General features: G+C 43.4%; 1 long non-coding RNA gene across 1 annotated transcript; it reads right to left on the bottom strand.

The window, feature by feature from the left end:
- Positions 1-363: 363 nt before the first annotated feature.
- LOC104006405 (uncharacterized) lies at positions 364-6,367 on the bottom strand. The gene is made up of 4 exons (XR_001717636.4): positions 5,835-6,367; positions 3,957-4,080; positions 2,902-3,027; positions 364-606 (listed from the first exon to the last, which is right to left on the bottom strand). It is a non-coding gene; the product is annotated as an uncharacterized LOC104006405 (long non-coding RNA).
- Between the last annotated feature and the right edge of the window lie 2,463 nt (positions 6,368-8,830).

An 8,830-nucleotide genomic window follows, 5' to 3' on the forward strand; every position in this document is an offset into this window, starting at 1 on the left:
CCCAGTGTGTATCCTGGATCTGACTCTCAGCTCCCAGGATTTAGAAACCCCAGTGCAACCCCTGTCTCAGGGCCTCTGTCCTTGGAGGCATCTTGTGGGCCATGCCAACACCCAGTGCCCCTCTGCTCTGACAGGTGGCAGGATCCTGGGCTCTGGAGGTGTTGAAGGAGAGGTGTAATTTTCTTCCTCCCCTGCCTATGGGTTGGACTGTTTGACACTCCCTGAGGGGCCTCAAGAACTTCTTGCCATAGACTCTAGGCTCCTTATCTTGGTAAATCAACATAATGCTCACCAAGTTGGCTTTCCTCAAGTTAAGGTGGCTGATGTGTATGGAAATACTCAGTAAGATTTATTGAGGGCCTCACAGAAAACTTGGCAGGTTTTATTTCTTAAGTGATGACAAAGGTGGCCCTTGCCAGTGAAAGGCCACACTGTTGGCCACCCCTTCTGAAATAGTCTTGTTGACTAAAGTTCTGTGCAGGATTTTATTGGCACCTATAAATAGACAAATTGGCAGCTCCTTGTTTTCTTTTTTATTGACAGATGTGGTGGTGAGACTTGCTCTTGGATGCTGTCAGGAAGTATCATCTGACTGTGTTTGCTACCCTGGGGGAGACAAACAAAACTTGAGTGAAGGAAAATGAGAACTCACCTGAAACCAAGAAGAGTCTTTGGAAAAGGATTTTTGTGTAGGTCATCTGGAAAGTGTTTACTCTTAGCAGTTATGCGTAACTATAGTCTTAAGAACAAAGTGAGGTGGGGGTGCGGGTAAGGGTGGGAATGGGGTAGGGGTAAACGAGTGGGTGGAGACGTGTCTGTGTGTCCAAAAAACTGCCCCAAAGCAAACATGGCCACATGCACACATCTAAACCAATGTGTCTCTTAAGACTTTAGCCTCCAGCATACTATGCAGTCGCTGCATTCGTTGACTTTCTTGTCTTACTCAGCAAAAGATGTAGACGATTTCCACTGTCTTTCCATAGACCCTCGCTAAATGACCAGATGGGAAAAGTCTATTGCCTGACCAAATTGCCAGTCAGCCCATGAGCAGTCCAGACAGTGCAGGATTTATAGAAAAGGAATTTTTATGATTTCTTCCTGCCCAACCCCCACTAAGAAGCAAAGGCCCTACTCTTGACCTTGGCATCCCCTTGTTGCTTTCTTCTCGTCCATGACACCTAGGCTTGATATTCTTTACCTTGGGTATTCTTGTGAATATTTGCTGAATTTTCATTTACACCAAATACAATTCAGAAGACAGAGGCTTTCCAAGGTATGAGTGTGTAAGTATGTTAAAGAAAAGCTCTCAGCTTGTCTCATGGTTTAAAGTCCTCCTGAGATATCTGAGCTGAATCTAAGGAATAAAGTAGATTGGTTCCTCCCTGTCTGATGAGTTTTATCAAAATGTGATAAAATGTGGTAAAGAAAAATGGTGGGCCAACTTCGTTATAGTTCTACTGAGGGACACTGTACAGGTAAACCAGGCCATAACTCATTTGTCCTGTGACAGTTTTTATTATTCTGTTTTTATGCAGTTTTGAAGAGTGAGGGGAATTGCCCTAGACAACAGATGTGAGAGACTTTTTTCTTTCTTTCTGTCCTGTGGACAGGCCTCAGGCTCCAGCCCAGTGACTCATTGTTGTGGTATTATATACCTCAAGATGAAGTGTGTGCGGTGGAAAGTGTGGGCAGGATTTATCAGTGCGACTTCTTCCTTTGAAGTATCAAGGCAGGCTACTTTGCTGATGGTTTCTGGAACCTGGCCAAGCCCCAATATACTGTGAAAATAGCCGTCTTAGGTTTTCTTGGCACATGAGAACATTTGCACTTGATTCTCAGACCTCCATTGCTTTCTGATGTTTTTGAGGCCAGTGTTCTTGGGATTTAGGGCTCAGGGCCAGATTGTAACCCTGCCTGTTTGTACTCCTTCAAATGCCCCAACCCAACATGGTTTTGATGGCTCCAGATACAGACTGTAACACCAACTTGAGTTCCAAAGTGCAGGCTGGCTTTAGGTTGCTTTTAAGCATTCATGCATAAATTTGTCTATAGCCCACATTTCCTGCTACCCTGCCCCCACTAACAAAGTGCTGACTCTTAAGGCGTTTTACTGTGACAATGCTTTCTACAGCAAAGCATCTTCACATTTTCAGCTTGAAAGCAAGGCAATGTGTACGCGGAGAAAAACATAGGAATACCATGATAACTCTATCAGTAAATTGAAAAAATAGGGCTGGGCATGATGGTTTTACACCTGTAATCCCAGCACTTTGGAGGCCAAGGCCAGTGGATTACTTGAGGCCAGGAGCTTGAGACCAGCCTGGCCAACACGGTGAAACCCCGTCTCTACTAAAAATACAAAAATTAGTTGAGTGTGGTGGCACGTGCCTGTAATCCCAGCTACTTGGGAGGCTGAGGCGGGAGAATCTCTTGAACCTGGGAGGTGAAGGTTGCAGTGAGCCAAGATCATGCCACTGCACTCCAGCCTGGGTGACAGAGTGAGATTCTGTCTCAAAATTAAAAAAAAGAAAGAAAAAGAAAGAAAGAAAGAAAGAAAAAGAAAGAAAGAAAGAAAAGTGCTCCTTTTCTAGTTAAAAAAAAAAAATCTATCATCTATTTGCCTGTACCTTCCTCCTCCCACCTTTATTCATTGTCATGCTGTTATTAATTTTGGGAACAAAGGACATAAGAGCCTAATTATGTTAGACTCCCAGACACCCTTCCAGAGGTGAATGATCAGCCACATTTCTCATCACCCAGCTATGTGTAATAAATAGTTTCCTTGTAAATGCATATTTCCCAATAGATGCCCGATTTCAGGTTTCCCTCTAGCCTGGGAACCAGACTCTGTCATTCCTGATTAAAATATTGCCAGCCTGTGCTGGGGAACCCATAACTAACCTTGCTGAGCATCTTTTGCACTTTCTCCTTTTGAGTGGGCAGACCCTTTAATAAGGCAACTTGATGTGACTGGACTTGAATCTGGGGAAAGGCTTAGAAAGCTGGCAGATCCATGTCAATGTCCTCCTAGTTGAAAAGACAATTGATATGTTTGCAGGTTGGGTTCTGTTATGGGCTGAATTTTTCCCCCCAGCCCTCTCAAATTCATGTGGTGAAGTCCTAACCCCCAGGACCTCAACGGGCCCTTGTTTGGAGATAAGGTATTATAGAGGCAATCAAATTAAAATGAGGTCATTAGGGTGGGCCCTAATCCAATATGACTGATGTCCTTACCAAAAGGGGGAATTTGGGCTGGGCACGGTCGCTCATGCCTGTAATCCCAGCACTTTGGAAGGGCGAGGGGACAGATCACGAGGTCAAGAGATCGAGACCATCCTGGCCAACATGGTGAAACACCATCTCTACTAAAAATACAAAAATTAGCTGGGTGTGGTGGCGCATGCCTGTAGTCCCAGCTACTCGGGAGACTGAGGCAGGAGAACAGCTTGAACCCAAAAGGTGGAGGTTGCAGTGAGCTGAGATTGTACCACTGCACTCCAGCCTGTGTGACAGAGCAAGACTCTGTCTCAAAAAAAAAAAAAAAAAAAAAAAAAAAGGTGGGGGGGAAATTTGGAGACAGATCTATACACATGGAGACTGCCATGTGAACATAAAGACAGTTCTCTACAAGCCAAGGGGAGAGGCCTGGAGCAAGTCCTTCCTTCACGGCCCTCAGAAGGAATCAATGCTGCTGACACCTTGATCGTGGATTTCCAGCCTGCAGAACTGTAAGCCAATAAGTCGGTGTTGTTTAGGCCACCTCATCAGTGGCACTTTGTTGCGGCAGCTCCAGCACATATATATGTCTCTTTGGCAGCAGGTTCTGAGGCAGAGATGAGTATGTAGGGCTTATTAGGGAGTGCTCTTGGGATAAACTCCCATGGAAGAGAAGGGAAGGGGGCAGATTGGGACAAGGGATAATTTGAGCTGTGATGTAGTCCCAGCAAAGGTCTCACCTGACTTCATGGGAAGCTCTGGAGCTGGTATGGCCCTTCGTTGTTGGAATATGAGCTTGGGCCTTTATAACTCCCTGCTGATCAGTCACTGGGTGGGGGCTGCCTCTGCCTAGTTTTCATAAGCCTAGACAAATCCCGAAGAGGATTGACAGTTGGGGATGGTATTTTGGGAGCAATTCCAGCTTCTGCAGGATAAATCCTTCAATCCTCATGGGGGATCTCAGTGGAGCATCACAGCACCACCGTGAATACATGTCACCAGGGGTTGGCTGACTTAGGAAATCTGATAAGCCACCCTTAATTTTCAAACTGGGGTTGAACTTTGTAAGGTGTGGTACTGTTCAGTTCTCTTTTTCTTTCTTACTTTCTAGGTGAAGCAGGTTGTGGCTCCCCCAACACTTTGATCCTGTCCTGGGTGAGAGGTGGGGCATGGGAGGTGTATCAATCATTATCTAGACAGAAAAACAGAAACTACTCTGGATGTTTCAAACAGAAGGAATTAATGGAGAAAGAATGTTACCAAGGTGTTAGATGGGCTGGGGAAGCACACAGAGAGGGAAATGTGCCCCAGAGATCAGGAAGCTGGGGTTTTTCAACCTGGGTTGAAACCTGCAAGCCCACACTGTCTGCTGAGTTTCTAAAGATGCTGCTGCTGTTACCATTGCCACGGTCAGATCTATGCTGTTCTGACTAGGAACCCCGGACACTACATTTTGATGCTGGTGAAACCAGGACTGACACCACTAAAGCTCAGTGTCACCCATGGAGCTGCCAGAGCCCATAGTTGCTGATCTCGGTACTACTGTTATTGGTGGCTCTACCAGTAGCAGACAAAAAAGCCTTCTTCCTCCTATATTCTAGCCTTCCTCTAGTAAGTGGACTGCAGTACAGAGGAAGGCATGGAAGAATGGCATGGATCTGGGACCAGCAGACAATAGTCCACTCTCTTTCAGACTAGCTCTTTGCTCTGTCTCTTCTCAGTGTACTGTCCTGAGAGCGAGGTCACATAGCAATAGCCAGGAAGCCCCTCCCCAAGACAGAGGAGAAACCAGGTCTACTATCTCTCATCCAATATTCTCTGAACCATATCATGGCATAGCTAAAAAGCCCTGCCTCCCTTTTCCTTTCCTTCTGGTTTCCAAGAGGAATACTGGGTCACCACTAAAATGTGGACCACAAAAGGGCCAATGAGATCAACTATACTACCCAGCCACTTCAGTCAATACCTGTCAAACTGATGCTTCAACTGAATTTCTGGTTGGTTGACTAAATTGGTAAAATGAATGTTCTCTGGACACATTTATTTCTCTGGGACATTGATCAAGTAGCAGCATCTACTTATCATGAATAAAACTTCTTTTATTTATTATCTATTGACTTTTTACAAATAAAACTTCTTGTATTTATTATCTATTAACTTTTCAAGGTGATTTTACATTTTTCCGCATTCTTTCAGCAACCATGGACATATCATAAATCATCCTTCTTTCATCCATTTGTTCTTTCAGAAAATATTTACCGGGGAGCCAAATATAAACAAAGGTTTGTATTTTGTATAGTGGAAGGAATACAAAGAAGTAAAAGAAATAACCCTACCAAGAAGGAGTTGATAGCTACTAAGAAGGAGTACACTTTTACAAACAAAGTAACTGACCTGCAGAGAGAACCTGCAGAAAGTGCTAGAATCAGCCAAGAAAGTGCTAGAATCAGCCAAGACTTCTAATTGGCAAGCCGAAGCCCTCCCCATGAACAACCCCCTACTGGTTGAATATTGAGGTGACACACTCAGTTGCATCAGCTCTAAGATTCAGGTCAATGTCTCTTATTATTTTGAATGGCATCTGATTATAGATTAATATGTGTTTGGTCTAAGGTTACCTTGAAGTGTCTTCATTTGTCCTCATGGAAGTGACTGAGCAGGCTTGATTTTTTTCCATGTTGCTTAGCTTTCAGATACAAATTAAGCAATATATTGTATTCCTTCTGTCTAACCATGTGGTTGGTATAATTTCTCCACAGACAGCTGAATTCAACAGCCTGTGTGTAGTGATTCAACATAAGTAAGGACAAAACGGTAGGCGGTAAAGGTTGTCAGAAGGACACCTGGGCCTTCACTAGGTGCTGCCACTAAAGCCAGGCCATCAGATATGGCAAACCTCAGGGTGCTGCCAAATCTTACAGACCAAATTCTTTTCACCTGGGAATTTTACCCATTCATCAGACCCAATATTTCTCCTAAGTCAGGAGACACGATGAGAATTTTATCAAATCAATTCTGCAGTTAGTAACCTGAGTACCATCTAGCATATTATTCTAGCCATCTATCCATTTCTTCAAATCATGGACTATTTCAGGATATTTCCCCAATCATACTCGGATCTCAAATGATAGGCTGAACTCACTCTCCCTCTTTTGAGTGACCACTGTGCTCAACAGAGGCACTGATGTTACCATGGTTTCCTTAGTGACAGAGATATTACAAAGGGGAGAGTATGGTTGAGGAGGCAAAGCATGAAAGGGAAAAGGGGCCTTGATATTCCTGTGTGCAGGGTGCTAGCCAGACTTCACTGCCTCACACTGGGGACAGTTGTCCAGCTCATGAAAGATTGCTGTCAGGGGATAAAAGCCTCGTTTGGCTCACTTAAGATTTGTGAAGTATGTTCTGTGCATCAGGCATTTTACCATTTTAATTTCCAGAAAAGACAGCTAATTTTTCCTGTGCATCTGGGATGTTCCCCCAAGATAGCAGAGATGAGAAGGCAGTTTTGTGGTGCCACAGTTGTATATGGGCTTAATTTGAAATGATTAGTTTCATTAGCCTTGATATTCTAATTGTATCTCTACATTTCACCATCTTGCATAGAGAATATGCAAAACAAAGGGCTATTGAGCCAGGGTTGGAAGGAGCCCTGATCTCGATTGTTTCTCATTTTCCTTTTTGTTTTCAATAGAAATCAATCCCTAGTGTTCAGTAAGGTCTCCGAGCCATTGGAGCCATTTAGCAGAGCCCTGCTAGGGTGTGCGCTTACCTGGACAGGTTCCTGACTAGTCATCCACTGCTGTCAGGACTTAAGGATGATGCTTATCAAGGTTCTTATGCTGCTAGAGAAACTGCCACCTATTTCTCAGAGATTCTTTCCTGGGTAGAGGTACCTAAATGTTGCCCCAAGTTCCATGGAGTGTGATAGCCACCAGATTTGACTTCAATGATATTCTTCATCTCAGAAGCCGGGGTAACTGGGCAACTTGTAACATTTTGTGTTTGTAAGGTGGTGGGATTTTATAGAATAATGAATCTTCACAGAGCCCTGGGTTGCTAGGGAACCTCGATTTAGTTCCACTTTGGAATGAGGAAAATATGAAAAGAAAAAGAGAAGTAAATTTCTTAGAATTTCCCCACTCATGATTCAGTGCTGATACAGAATTCTAGAATGATTGAGTATCCTAAGCCCATGTCAGTCATCTCTCAAGGTTGAAAGGAGAAACCTGGCGAAAGGATAGGGCAGTAAAAGAGAACTGAGGTGGCTGTTTGAACTGAGGTCCTTGGAGACACGTGTCTCTCTAGGAGGATCACTATACAGCATTGTTTCTCCATGGCTCTCATGTACTCTTTCGAGACCTTAGTGTGCTGTTTCTAGATCAACAATTTATGATATTTATTGAGCACCTGCAATGTGTCCAGCTTTGTGCTTGGTGATGTGAAGGCAAGAGATGTAAGGACCTGGTTTCTAATCTTCAAAAAAGTCTACACTGTGGTTGAAGTGGTGACGTTTATTCAAATAAATTAATTTAGAAACTATATCAGATAGATAACATATAGAAGCTTATGCTACCTGTTTGCAGGTCAGAGGTTCCTTTCTTGCCATTGGAAAAGAGAAAGGAGAGAGAATACCAAGTGTCAGAGTCACTGGGAAAGGCTTCTAGAAGGAGAAAAAGCTCAAATTGTGGAAAAGAAAAAGAAAGTCTGATAGGTCCCTGATATTTGTGAGCTTCTAATTACACCAATATCATGATAATTTCTTCCACAACAGAAACACAAAGAGAGTTTTTGCCTCCGAAATGACAAGCAGAGAACCACAAGGCAATGTTGAGATGCAGAGGATGGCAGTTTCCCTCCTAGCAGAGTGACTCATGCCTCCACTCCAGGGTGCAGGGCTTAGATTCATGACAGGTAAGAACAGGCCATAGACCTTACAGGTGGCTTTCAAATACATGAAATCAGGGATCTACTGTATTTCAAGATGGGGAGATTTAGCATGAGGCACAGAGGTGAGACTGATGAAGAATCTGTTCCAGCTGGGATGAAAGTTCACGGAAGGAAGCAACAGAAACAGGGTCTGCTCATAAAGGGTATTGAGGTTAGACCTGGTGCAATAATTAAAGAGGAATTATTATATCTTATTGGACAAGCTAAAGATATGGGATAAGGGCTGTTTTAGAAACACTTCAATGGGAGTGGCATAGGAAAGAATTGGAGGGGAAGGGAAAACTAGAATCAAGGAGATGAGTTAGAATGTAGATTTTATGAGAGGATGGAGATTGCATTGGCAGAAAAGAAAGGGCAAGTCAGCAAGATTCTGCAAATAATAGGCTTTGGTGATAAATTTTCATAGACTATGAGGAAGGAGATGAAGAAAAAGGAGGGTAAGAAAAGATGGTCCTAGCAATACTCCACAACTTCCCAATACTCCATTGTCTAAAGTAGTTTCTCCACTGTGCATGTGTGCTGGGTGATACTTCACATGCAAAACACTCCATGGGCCCATGGTTGTAGTTCTCTTTTTTGAAAAATTACAAACATTTAAAATTGTGGTAAAATGTACATAGCATTAAATTGATCATATTAGCCATTTTTGAGTTATACAGTGCAGTAG

This window comes from Pan troglodytes, chromosome 4 (assembly GCF_028858775.2).
Source record: "Pan troglodytes isolate AG18354 chromosome 4, NHGRI_mPanTro3-v2.0_pri, whole genome shotgun sequence".
Classification (NCBI taxonomy): Eukaryota; Metazoa; Chordata; class Mammalia; order Primates; family Hominidae; genus Pan; species Pan troglodytes.